The sequence below is a fragment of the Ovis canadensis genome, chromosome 9 (genome assembly GCF_042477335.2).
Source record: "Ovis canadensis isolate MfBH-ARS-UI-01 breed Bighorn chromosome 9, ARS-UI_OviCan_v2, whole genome shotgun sequence".
Lineage (NCBI taxonomy): Eukaryota > Metazoa > Chordata > Mammalia > Artiodactyla > Bovidae > Ovis > Ovis canadensis.
In genome coordinates, this window is record NC_091253.1 from 54,019,061 (window position 1) to 54,033,221 (window position 14,161).

Here is a 14,161-nt window from a genome sequence, read left to right on the forward strand (position 1 = left end):
AGAGACCACTACCCAGATGCAGGTGGTGCTCATTTCACTGGAATGGTCATTGATTTTAGACCTTTTCTGCCAGAGTTGAGTGGTACATATGTATGTGTATTTTACAGATAAAATATGAAACAGAATGTTACTTCCAACTGAAATTCAGTACTTTAGATTTGTGTTTTATTTTAAATCCCCTAGACCTCTTTTCTCCCACATCAAAATTCTTAATTCTTAAAGACACAAAGGTAGTCATTTATTTTATTTACCCCACCAACAATATGATTGCTTGAATTTAAGATTTTAAGGTTTTTTTTTTTTTTTTCAGTTCCTTTTGTCCTTCGGGTTTACCCTCCTAGAAATATACTTTGTTTTGAAGTCACTTGAAATAATTCCTCTAGCTTAGCTAGGTCTCTTGAGAAGGTCTCGTCTTGAGAAGGAACCATATTTAATCTTCTCTGCTTTTAGTTGCTGTTTTATTTCCCTCAATATCTGTATAATAAATGTATATCTTCCTTGATTTTTGTCAGTTTTGAACATACAGTTACATATAATAAATAAAACTTGAACTCCTCCCCTCACTGTAGTAAGGTTACCATTTAAAAATATTCCATTTATCACTCTATAACTTTTATACTTAAAAATGTTTGTTTCTTCTTCTATCAACAATAGATGGTGGGATTGAAAGGTTTTGAAATTTTATACACTTAATGTACTATACATGGGGCCCAGTGGAGGGCAGTGTGCATATTAGGTAATCAATACTTACTAAATTGAGTATTTATTATACTCTTTGCCAAATAAAATGTTAGTCTTCAATTAATGCAGATATTAGCTAAATTAATAATTAGTTTTATAACTCATGATGTCAGATTAAAGAATTAGAATCAGGAATAGTCATCTTTGTCTCCTTTCCTTTTTCCCTCGTTCTCTGTAAATGATTTGGATGTGGCATCACTTTTTTAATGTCTGTGTTATTCTGTTTTTAAAAGATATGTTATTGTGTTGCAAATTTGGTATGAATAGAAAAAAATTACACAGGAAGAGAACTTGAAAGTGTTTTAATTAGGTAAAAGGTTAATCTACAATAAAATCTTAGAAAGTAAATTCATATGAATGAAGTTGTTAATGCTGAACTCTGGGACCCAAACTGGAAAAAAGCAAAAAACTTTTCCTTATTTATAACATAATCTATTGAATCATGAAAATAAGGTAGAAAATGATTTCCCCCCCTTAGCATACAAAAGAGTGCATAAAAATGACCTTGTGATCTCTGTGTCCATTAATGGAATCTGAATTAGGCAGCATTTTAAAGGAAACATGGGTAATTAATCATGGATTAAAACTTACTGACCATATCATATAAATCATTTCAGACAAATTTAAACCCAAAGGCCTACTCCAAATTCCAGTGTCAAATAAAATTATAGAGTACATTATTAATAAGATGACTTTCTGCATGCAAGATTAATAGAAAAGACTTTTGAGAGTTGAGAAAATGATTTAATTGGATGTCGAATTCAAAGATTTTATTTCCTAAGATGAACAACCTCTAATTGTTATTTTGGTCCACTGCTATATGAGATGAATGTAATTACATCATAGGTTACTAATTCTCTTTTATAGAGTTAGATTCCTTCACTGTAACATTAATGTTTATGTAAACCAACATGCATTTAAGCAAAAAGATACATAAGCACTGTTTTACACAACAATTGTATTGGAATTTGAGATACAGAAAATCACACTTTAAAATTATATTGTCAGAAGTCTTTATCAAATTATCAGGCTCCTTTATATTTCAGTGTCTACAGTCCCACTATGTACTTATACTTTTATTGTGTTCCTTTATTATATACAGTTCATCCAATTACATCTTTAATTATGTGTTACATTGTGTTCTTGCTTCAAATTTGTTTTTCAGTCAAAATGCTTTCAGTCTTCCCTGATTGCTCAGATGGTAAAGAATCCACCTGCAATGCAGGAGACCCAGGTTTGATCCCTGGGTTGGGAAGATCCCCTGGAGAACAGTATGGCTACCTGCTCCACTCCAGTACTCTTGCCTGGAGAATTCAATGGATAGAGGAGCCTAGCAGGCTGCAGTCCATGGAGTCACAAAGAGTTGGACACACTTTCACTTTCAAGAGACTTTCAGTACGGTGAAATCAAGTGTAGTTCTAAAAGTTATCAACCATCTCAAAATTTCAAACACAAAGTCTGAAAAAAAAGTGAAAGTTTCATATTAACCTGCTCTGAAATATTAGGGAAATGTTTTATTGGACACTCATTGATCTTTCCAAGCCATTTTATTATGCACAGTAAAACTCCTGTTTTAGAGAAGTGACAGGGCATAGTAGTTAAGTGTATGGACTCTAGGGGAATCCAGTGGTTAAGACTCCCTGCTGTCAATACAAGGGGTACAGGTTGGATCTGTTAGGGACCTAAGATCCCACATGCAGTGTGATGTGACCCAATAAATAAATAAATAAAAGCATGGACTCTGGAACCAAAGTACCTGGGCTCTGGGACTTCCCTGGTGGTCCAGAGGTTAAGACTGCACTCCCAATGCAGAGGGTGCGGGTTCGATCCCTGGTCAGGGAACTAGATCCCACATGGCACATTTAAGAATTCATATGCCACAACTAAAGATCTCATGTGCTGCAAGTAAAAAAAGAAAAAAAGATCCTGCACGCCACAACTAAGATCCAGTACAGCCAAATAAATAAACATTATTAAAAAACAAAGTACCTGGGTTCTAATCCCAAGCATACTAGTTACTGGCTAAGTAACATTTGGCCATGTTACTTGACTTTGTGTTTTTTCATCTGTAAAATGGGGTGATAATTTTATATAGCTGCTCAATATATATAAAGTGTTTGGAGAGTGCAGCACATATGTGCTATAGAACTGTTATTAATGGAAATTATTATTATGACTTATACTGTTAGCATTATAAATTATTAAGGATACAAATAATTCTAGTTGTTTTATATTAGTGTTCAGAAATATTTTTATAACCATTTCATCAGGAAATTATAATATTACCCCATGTAATTTTCAAAGTGTTTTAGACATTCTGGAGCCAAACATATTCCCAAGAAAACACATCTCTAGTCTGTAATGAAAGCCAAGAGGATTCATATGCAGAAATTCATTTTCTATTCATCTTTTTCCTTTAATAACTATTTAGGTGTCTTTTCTGTGTAAGAGGGTCTAAGGATCCTGGGAATAACAGGGTGAATCACTTATGGAACTTGTTGACAATTCCTGGATAATAGAGGATGTTAAGGAATAGATATAAAGATATAGATATATAGAAATATAGATATATTTCTATGTATATTTATATTCTATATATATTTCTATATATCTATATAGATACATAGATATAAAGAAATACTCTGAGGTAGAAAACAAGAGGTGCAGATAAAATGCTCATAGGAGCTTACAGAAAAGAGAGCATCCCCACTAAAAGATTAAAAAAAAATTCTTAAAGGAGCTTGTATTTGTATAATGCCTTGAAAAATCAGTCGGACTTATATATAGAGAGAAATGAAGCCTGTGTTGCATATAAAGGAAAGGGCTTGTTTTGCTTAGAGCATGGAGTGCATGAAGGGGAAGTAAAGGTCATATGATAGTCAAAATATAGAAGATCTAGGAGGCTAAACTGATAAGATCTCATTCAGTCATCATTAAGGTTTTTTTTTTAATTAAAGTGCAATCTATATAACATAAAGTTAACCATTTTAAAGTGTGCAATTCAGAGATATTTTGATTATTTACAATGTTTTACAACCACTACTTCTGTCTAGTTGCAAACATTATCATCACCCTGGAATTAAACTCCATATGCATTAATGAGTTCTTGACCAGTCTCTCAGCCCCTGGCAACCACCAGCCTGCTCTCTTTTCCTTTGGACCTATCTATTCTGAATATTGTATGTAAGTGGATTCATTCAGGCTGTAAATTCTTATGTCTAACTTCTTTCCCTTAGCATGATGTTTTTGCCTTCACCCACCTTGTAGCATGCATCAGTGCTTCATTCCTTTTTATGACTGACTAGTATTCCATCGAGTATATGTACCAGTTTGTCTATGTGGATGGACATTTGGTTGTTTCCATCTTTTGGTTGTTGTGAATAATGCTATTAATATACATGTATAAATATTTATTTGGGTAACTGTTTTCAGTTCTTTGGGATATATATCTAGGTGTGAAACTGCTGGGTCACATGGTAATTCTATATATAACTCTTTTAAGAACTGCCAAATTGTTTTCCCCAGCAGCTGCACCATTTTACTTTCCTACCAACAATGTATGAGGGCTCCAGTTTATCCACATCCTCACTAACAGTTTCTACTAAGTTGATTATTGATTATTGTTTATTATTTTTACCCTAATGCATGTGAAGTGGTATCTCTTTGTAGTTCTGATTTGAATTTTCCTAATGACTAGTGATTGGGCTCCAAAATCACTGCAGATGGTGATTGCAGCCATGAAATTAAAAGACGCTTACTCCTTGGAAGGAAAGTTATGACCAACCTAGATAGCTATTAAAAAGCAGAAACATTACTTTGCCAACAAAGGTCCATCTAGTCAAGGCTATGGTATTTCCAGTGGTCATGTATGGATGTGAGAGTTGGACTGTGAAGAAAGCTGAGTGCCGAAGAATTGATGCTTTGGAACTGTGGTGTTGGAGAAAACTGTTGAGAGTCCCTTGGACTGCGAGGAGATTCAACCAGTCCATCCTAAAGGAGATCAGTCCTAGTGTTCATTGAAAGTACTGATGCTAAAGCTGAAACTCCAATACTTTGGCCACCTCATGCAAAGAGCTGACTCATTGGAAAAGACCCTGATGCTGGGAGGGATTGAGGGCAGAAGGAGAAGGGGATGACAGAGGATGAGATGACCGGATGGCATCACAGACGCGATGGACATGAGTTTGGGTAAACTCCGGGAGTTGGTGGTGGACAGGGAGGCCTGGTGTGCTGCGATTCATGGGGTTGCAAAGAGTCAGACACAACTGAGCGACTAAACTGAACTGAGTGATGTTGAATATCTTTTTATGTCTTTGTTGGCCATTTATATATCTTGTTAGGAGAAATGTCTATTCAGGGCATTTGCTGACTTTTTAATTGTGTTATTTATCTTTTTGTTGAGCTGTACAACTTCTTTATCCTGGATACTAGACTCTTATCAGATACATGATTTGCAGTTGTATTTTCTCACTCTATAGATTGTCATTTTAATTTCCTGATGATGACCTTTGATTCACAAAAAGTTTTAACTCTTTTTGGCATCATATCTAAGAATTGAAGTCTAATTTACGTGTTTTTTCTTTTATTGGTCATGTTTATGGTGCCATATCTAAGAATCCATTGTCAAATCCAGTGTTATGAAAATTCACCCCTGTGTTTCCATCTAAGAGTTTTAATAGTTTTTAGTCTTTTAAGTCACTGATCCATCTTCAGTTAATTTTTGCATGTGGTGTGAGGGAGGAGTCCAGTTTGATTCTTTTACATGTGAATAGCCAGTTGGCCAAGCACCATATGAAGAGACTATCCTTTTGCCATTGAATCATCTTGGCACTCTTGATGAAAATCAGTGGGCCATGGATGTACAGGTTTATTTATTAACTCCATTCTACTCCAGTGGTCTATAGAGCTGTCTTTATGCTGAGATCATGCTGTTTTGATCATTATAGCTTTGTGACAAAATTTGAAATCCGTTAAGTGTGAGACCTTGTTCAGTATTGTTTTGGCTATATGGCCCCCCTGCAATTCTATGTGAATTTGAGGATCAGTTTTTTCATTTCTGCAAAACAACAAAATTATCAAAGACTCTGAGAGCTTAAATGGGAAAGGGAGGGAAGATTTAAGAAGTCTAAGAAGAATCCAACTAGTGTGAACTAGTTGAGCTAGTGTGAACTAGTTTGAACTAGTGTGACTGGGTATGAGGAGGTACTATGAATAAAAGATGATTGAAGGGAAAACCATTAATTTATTCATTTATGAGGGGAGATATTTAGCAGGTAGTTGGAAATTTGGAACTACAGTTGAAAAAGAGGTAATGATTCAGATAGACTTCCCAGGTGGCACAGTGGTAAAGAACCCACCTGCCAATGCAAGAGATGGGGGTTCAATCCCTTGATTGGGAAGATCCCCAAGAGGAGGAAATGGCAACCGGTACCACTGTTCTTGCCTGGAGGATTCAGTGGACAGAGGAGCCAGGCAGGCTACAATCCATGGGTCTCAAAGAGTTGGACATGACTGAGTGGGTGTGCACACACACACACACACACACACACAGTTACTCTCCAGTATCAAAGCAAGACCTTTCTGAATACTCTCTTGATTAAATTGAATTGGGAGGTTTTCTAGTTGGCCTGGTGTGAACAGCCACTATTCCTGGCCCTCTATGACTGCTCAGTATTGTTCCTTCTGATGCTTCAGTGGCTTGTTCTTTCCTCAACCCTGAGTAGTTTCCTTCCATGCATGCACTGACCAGCTCTGGTGAATTCTCATGGAGGACCCTTTGCAGATCTCTGGGATTCTCTGTTGTCTGTCTGTCTCCCCGACTTGGTCCTGTGAATTCCAGCCATCTTGTTCTCCCTGAACTCACAGCTCTGTCTCCTCAGCTCAGGGAATCTGCTGGACTCGCCTGTGATTCCCCTTTCCTTTCCATCGCCTGTAATTTCTCTGAAGGTTATAAACTGAGACAAACTCTGTTCACTTCCCATCCCTGAGGGATCACTCTCCTTCACTGCCTAACATGAAATATCTCAAGAACTGCTGTTTTATATATATGTTGTCTCTTTCCTTGTTGTTGGTTTACATGGGAGGGCAAATATGGCCCTTGTTACTCCATCTTATTCTTCTGGGTTCAGCGGTTTCCCTAAGGCTCTGCTTTTTTTTTTTTTTTGGCTGCACTGGGTCTTTGTTGCTTTGCACAGGTTTTCTCTAGTGGCAGTTAACGGGGGGCTACACTGTTGTGTTGTGCTGGCTTCTCATTCTGTGGCTTCTCTTGTTGTGGGGCACAGGCTCTAAATGCGCGGGCTCTGTAGTTGCAGTTCCCTGGGCTCTAGAGCGCGGGCTCAATAGTTGTGGCGCATGGGCTTTGCCGCTCCGCAGCACGTGGGGTCTTCCTGGATCAGGGATCGACCCGTGTGCCCTGCCTTGGCAGGTGGGATCACGAGGTAAGTCCCAAGGCTCTGCTCTTAATTGTCACCTCACACTCTGAGGAAAGGAAAAGTTCCAAGAGTCTATAATAAATAGCCTCTGGTACAACCACTCTGTAAAATGAAGTGTGACTGTTGTTTAGTCTGCCTGTTTAATACTTCTTAAATCTCTAGAATATTAGAAAGGTTTGTTGTGACTGGTGATTTATAGATTGTTTAGGCCAGACTTCAGAGCTCTTTGGCCTCCCTTAAACATGCCAGTGACATTTTCAAAACACAAGGAGCCATTGATAGATTGCAAATCAGTTTTCACTCTTTTACTTGGTATGGTTCTGCAAACTTGGTTCTGCTTCTACTTGTTTCGTTTGGGTAAGGCTGCAGTGAAGGAAATTTTACTTTCTAAAGATCTTAATATTACCTAGGGCCCCCTAACACAGGCAGTTTACTGTGAATCAAGGGTTTGTTTCTGGAATACTAAAACCTTTTCTAGTCCAACACCAAGAGGTGCTGTGTGATTCTTGTTTATCTTATTCTTGAAAGTTTATTTGAAATTAGAAAGGGAAACTCCTACAGCTTTATTTGAATGAAAAAGAAAAGGCCAGTATTTTAATTATAGCAAGGGAAAGAGAGAACTTAAGAAAAACTGAAAATAATCATAAACTGATGAATGTATTTTTAAGCACTCATTATAGGGGCTTCCCTGGTAGCTCAGACGGTAAAGCGTCTGCCTATAATGCAGGAGACCTGGGTTCAATCCCTGGGTTGGGAAGATCCCCTGGAGAAGGAAATGGCAACCCAGTCTAGTATTCTTGCCTGGAAAATCCCATGGACTGAGGAGCCTGGTAGGCTACAGTCCATGGGGTCACAAAGAGTCGGACACGACTGAGCGACTTCACTCACTCACTATAGATACATTGGGTTTCCAGGTGGCACTAGTGGTAAAGAATCCACCTGCCAGTGCAGGAAACGTAAAAGGCATGGGTTTGATCCCTGGGTTAGGAAGATCCCCTATGGTGGGCATGGCAACCCACTCCAGGATTCTTGCCTGGAGAATCCCACGGACAGAGGAGCCTGATGGGCTACAGTCCATGGGGGTCACAAAGAGCCGGACACAACTGAAGCGACTTAGCACACACATAGGTACATCACTTGTTTGGCCATGGGGTGACAAAGAATGGGTAGGCTACCTTTTATTTTTATGTAGCTCCATGAATCTCAAAGATTTGGTCTTCAAAACAAACAAATCTTATTTAATAATAATTTATTTTCCTGTGTTTTTGATCAGTCACATATAACTGTCCATCAAAGCTTTGGTTGTTGTTGTTTAGTTGGTAAGTTGTGTTCAGTTCTTAGACTCTGTGGACTATAGACCACTAGGCTCCTCTATCCATGGGTTAACTTGAAGTAATTGTGTAACTTCAGCATTGTATAATTTCAGACAAAAACAGAGAATCTTTCTGTGATAGGCAACCTGAATAGCCTAATTGTAGATGAATATTTAGTTTCTTTTAGGCTTTTAGAGATATTGAAAATAGCTTTTTCTTCCTGGATTGGCTGGAGCTTGGGGACATTCAGTAAATAGCTTATGGTTTAGTTTTGAAGATAAATATGATAAATAACAGAGAAAACAAAACAAGTAGTTGTTGCTGAGTGCCAAGTGGAGCAGTACAGATTCTAAGCATTGCAGTTATTTTATTACATAGAGAGTTTCCTGAGCTGAGCTATTGTAGTCCTGACAGGTAACTAGGACTGAAGAGAGGTATTCTGAGCAGGGAATAGTGGCTATAAGTGTGCCATGGCAGAAGTGTTGGCTGTTTATTGTGGGTACCATACAGTGAGAAGACAGTCTGTCAGACAAATGTGTACCTACACAGAGAGCAGTTGGACATTGTAGGTGGAAAAAGTAAGTGAGGGTCAGATACAAGATTCTGAGTTCTTTGCATTTGTACTCTGTACAGAGATGACAGTGAAAATGAGAGGGGTCATTGAAGAGATCTTCAAATGGAGAAAATCAAGGACCTAGTGACTAGTTGTGAGGATTGAGAAGGAAGAAGCGTCTAAACTTTTGAGCTAGGACCAGAGTGAAAAGTCAGAGAGGAGCGCTTCAGTGAAATGATGACAGAGATCTCTGAGGCTTTTCCTAAAAATTCCCAGTTTCTCTGTGTGTCTCCTAACTGGACAGCACCTTTCCCATGGCCCTTCTCCCTTAATCGTTGAACCTGGTAGGATAATGTGGAGTGAGGAAGGGTATTTAAGAGATCATGAGGTCTCTAGGCCTAATCACTTCACTTTACAGATAAGGAAATTGAGAACTTCAGATATTGTGACTTCCCTTCAGGCCACACAGCTAGGCTGGCCTCTTGGCACCATTTTCAGAAAATCTTCTAGCAAAGGTTTCTGTATATCATTCCAGTTTGTGGCAAAGTGAGTTGTGTGTTTCCCCACCATAATTCAATTAGTTATTAACTTGATTCCTTAAATCGTTTTTTCACCTTCCCAAATCAAACAAATTAATAATTAAAATAATTCCTTTCCAGAGATCTGATTTTTTTTCTTTTTATCCGTACACACCATGGCAAACTTCATAGTAGTACACAATGGGCATTAATGCCAAACTCGGGTCTGCTCTGTTTAAAAGTTGTTTAAGGGGAGCTGTTTGAAGGGAAAGGGAATGATTAACATTAATTTAAATCTGGAATGATGGTTGGATGGCATCACCGACTCAATGAACGTGAATTTGCGCAAACTCAGGGAGATGATGGACAGGGAAGCCTGGCGTGCTGCAGTCCATTGGGTCGCAAAGAGTTGGAGACGAGTGACTGAACGACAAATCTGGAGTGAGGGTTCTTTCTGGCAGTCCTTTCCACAATTTTTAAAACAAGGAGGCTGTGTGATGAAGATTAGTAAAGAAATTGCTTCCTTTCTTTGCCCCTCGAAACCGTTCCCTATGACTTCTCACGCTTGGAACTCAGAATTCGTGTGACTGTCCGAAGAGAAAGAGGTTAGCCAGTGCCCTGAATAAGTGAACTCTTGTTACGTTACGTTGTCTCACCCAGTCCAACACCTTAGCTGGAACCTGGGCAGAGTGCCCTCTCTTCCCTTTCCCAAGCCTCTTTCCTCATCCTACCCCCCAAGGCTGTCTCTCTCCTTTCACCCTTTCCCTCTGCTAGCGTCCCGCCCTTGCTCCCTCGGGGTCCGACAACCCGAGGCCCTCCTGGGCTGCTACCCGCCTACAGCTCCTCTCGGAAGCTCCGCCCCCGGAGGCTGAGAGGGTGGAGCTGAGTGAGCAAAAGCCCGGCCCCCCCGCGGCTTGGGCGGGGCTAGCGACCGAGACGGCGCCGTTGATAGGTGAGGGCGTGGCTTGCCGCGGAGGGCGGGGAACGCGGAGGGGGCCGCGAGGGGCGGGAGGCGCAGCGTGGAAGCCTGTGGAGAGTGGCGCAGCTGTAGCCGCGTTCCCGCTCCCCACGCGCTGGGCGTCTGTCCCCGAAGGTAAGCGTGGGCAGGCGGTCCGGCGCCGCGCTGACCCGGTGGAGGCACCCTTGCGGGGCGCGCCAGAGGCAGGTGTGGTTTGGCTGGACGGGTCCCAGTACCACTTCCGCGCGGAGCAGGAGCGCAGGGCGCGGGCGGGCGGCCCCGTGGCGTGAGCCCCGGGAGGGAGGAAGGGAGGAGGACAGGGTCGGGCTCTAGCTTCGAAGCGCGTGTTAACCGCACTAGCTCCGGGCCACGAAACTCTTCCCTCCACCCACCACACAAATCTCGAGAGACCTCAGGTACTGCAGAGACTTTATACTTTGTAACGTACGTATCTAGCTCGTGGTTCAGAAACTGTAGGAGAAACTCGGCAGTGAGCTTACTGGGAGCCTTTATTTTGACTTCGTGTTACAAAGTTTGCAGGAAGAGTGCTGCGGCTGGTAATGGGGCTGTTATTTCAACAAGGACACGGAGGTTTGCACAGGCAGTGGATTGTGGAGATTAAGCGGGCAGGCTTTGAAGCTGGAATGTTGGGGTTTGAATCTACTTATTAATTATGAAACCCCGGCAGTTTGCGTAACTTTTCTATGACTTTGTTTTTGCATGCATATAGTGAGAATAATAGTAGATCTGGCATTAAATTTTTTTCTGAGGATTAAATGAGTTACTATTTAGTAGTGTCCGGCTCATGTTAGTCGCTCAGTCGTGTGAGACTCTTTTGAGGCCCCATGGTCTGTCCATGGGATTCTCCGGGCAAGAATTCTGGAGTGGGTTGCCCTTCTCTTCTCCAGGGGATCTTCCCGACCTAGGAATTGAACCTGAGTCTCCTGCATTGCAGGCATAGTCCACAGTAACTTGGGCCGTTTTCTTTATTATGCAGTCAGATGGGCATTCATCTTCAAAACAGTAGAAAGAAAAACCTTCCTGCAGAACCATTGCTTGGAGGTTGCTTTGGAACAGTTTTCAAAGACTGAATCCCACTGGAAAAGGTCTCATTACTATTCTGTCATGCTAGAGATGTGATCATATCCGTTCTTCCAAATCAAGGTGAAAGTGAAGTCACTCAGTCGTGTCCGACCCTTTGCGACCCCATAGACTGTAGCCTACCAGGCTCTGTCCATGGAATTTTCCAGGCAAGAGTACTGGAGTGGGTTACCATTGCCTTCTCCAGAGGATCTTCCCAACCCAGGGATCAAACCCAGGTCTCCCACATTGTAGGCAGACGCTTTACCATCTGAGCCACCAGGGAAGCCTAAATCAAAGCCATTCTCAAATGATACCGAAACCTCAGCATCTTGAGGGTTGTTCTCAAAGAGGCTTGAAGAAAGACAGCACTTTTTCAGTGAATGTAGCCTCATTTTAAGCACTAAGCTCTGGTGCTCAAAAAGAAGTTCATCTCACTTTATACAGAACTTATAAGTTGTACTTTTTTGGATGGGTACTTATTTGTAATATTATTGCAAAATGAGGTAAACCAGAGTACATAAACTAACCATCCTAAGAATCCTAACTTGCCAGTATTGTAAGGAATCTGAAAAATCAGATGGGCTGCCCTTCATAGATGAGAATCAGACCCAAAGATCCAATACCAGTAAGTGACAGGGCTTAGACTAGAATTCAGCTCTGCTAAGAAACAGATTATAAAATCAAAGGATGATATTACTTCTGGTGTTCAGGATAGTACTATTTTTATTTTTGACAGTTTTATGGTGCTGTGAATGATTTTTCTCAGCATCATCCTACTTCATAGCTTAATTGCATGATTCATAATCATTCTTTAGCACCTTTGATTTAAATCACAAGTCTCAGAGTTGCCACATCAATGATTGCTTTGAGAACAAGATGATTGTCTTCAGCTTTGTACAAACATGTTCTAACAGCGCTTTGGTTTTATTTTATACAGCCCTTTTCTCTCATGTAAGGAATGTAAACAGCCAATGTAAACACATTGACCTTCTAGGCAGTTTCTTATCATTGTATTATTGGTGAAGTTTCCTTGGTTGGGTAAGATAGTTACCAAATGCTAGCCCAAGGAAATCAGACTTGAGTCCCAGTCATGAAAGAGATACCTTGCAATTGCTACTAACTTCAAAAGCGTCTTGAAGTGAAATTATTTGGAGATACTGGTCTGTTGCTTGCTGACTCTCCCTGGCTCCTTGTCGAGTCCACCCCCTCACCTGTAGGTATTTGTTCAGATGTCGCTGTATCAGTCAGACCCTCCTGTTTAAAATCCCCTTCAGCCCTACTCTTCCTGTAATATATATTTGCCTGTCTGTTTACTTGTCTGTTATCTGTTGTCTGCCACGAGACGGTAAGTTCCATGAGGGCAGGGGTGCTTGCCAGTTGTGTCCTCTGCTATTCCCGAAGTGCCTGGCACCAGGGAGGGTCACATGCAGGCATTTTCAGCTAGGACTAGTAATTACTTAAGCCAGTTCACCATTCATTTTGGCATGTTCCACCCTCCCCCCATTTCTAGTTATTTGTCCTGTTGTGTTAGTCGCTCAGTCGTGTCCAGCTCTTTGTGACCCCTTGGACTGTAGTCCATCAGGCTCTTCTGTCCATGGAATTCTCCAGGCAAGCATACTGGAGCAGGTTGCCATTTCCTTCTTCAGGGGATCGTCCTGACCCAGGGGTCAAACCTGGGTCTCCATATTGCAGGCAGATTCTTTACTGTCTGAGCCACCAGGGAAGCAAAACCTGGAGGCAGTGTTGATTCCTCCTTCTCCCTGGCACTGCATGTGCAGATAATCACTACTGACTTAGTTCTCTTGTCAGTTTTTCACAGTCCTGCCATTCCTGTTGCTCCCACGTTCCCATGTCTTCCTCCTGCGTTCCATTTCGTCCTCTCCACCTTCAGCTCTACTAGCTCCCTTCTCGTTTGCCTTCACATCTTCACCTGCAGGATGAAATCCAGAGTGAGAAGGCTGGCACTGAGTTCTCTGTAACACGATCTCAAATCCACTTTGCCGGCCTGTGTCTCCCACATAGGAGAAAAGTGATTTCCAGCTTATGCTTGTAAATGTGAAAGTAAAATAAGGCTTTGGTGGTGATTCCCTATAAAATTCCAGGGTTGCCTCACAACAGTTTCTCTTTCTATTTTTATTAATAAGTAGGTCTTTTCCTCCAGGTGGGCAGGAATTCTGACAGATGGGACTATATGACTATTACCTGTTTGTCCCGAGGACTTTTGCTGCTGTTTCTAAGTGCCCAGCCTTCAAAACCTCTCACATGTTACCGCTACTGCAGATATCTATATAGGTTTACTTGGAAAATGTGTTTCCTGCCTCTGAAGTCTAGTGACTTTTCATGACTTTTAAAGAACTTGGCACACTCTGTAGTTCTCTGGGCATTTTGTCTTTTCTTTTTTGGTATATACAAGCTCCTGGAGGACGGGAAACATGCACATACAAATATCAGTTACTTTTCTGAGGAAACCAAGCTATGCACCCACTTAGCTCCTTTTTAAATAAAATAAAGTTCACCTTATTAGGTCTTTAAATCATGAAATATTGGGCCTCAGCGATTGTTTC

The 14,161-nt window shown here is 41.0% G+C and overlaps 1 protein-coding gene and 1 non-coding gene across 4 annotated transcripts in view; both read left to right on the forward strand.

Moving 5' to 3' along the window:
• Positions 1-14,161, forward strand: part of SGK3 (serum/glucocorticoid regulated kinase family member 3) — a 116,661-nt gene that overhangs the window by 38,663 nt on the left and 63,837 nt on the right. The window contains exon 1 of one of the 3 annotated variants that reach the window (XM_069600198.1): positions 10,504-10,649. The exons of the other annotated variants lie outside the window; for them this stretch is intronic. The gene's annotated coding sequence lies outside the window, so the exon portion shown is untranslated. Of the gene's footprint in view, positions 1-10,503; positions 10,650-14,161 lie in introns of those variants that run through there. 3 annotated transcript variants of the gene reach the window in all.
• TRNAY-AUA (transfer RNA tyrosine (anticodon AUA)) lies at positions 7,858-7,929 on the forward strand. Its single transcript has one exon. It is a non-coding gene; the product is annotated as a tRNA-Tyr (tRNA).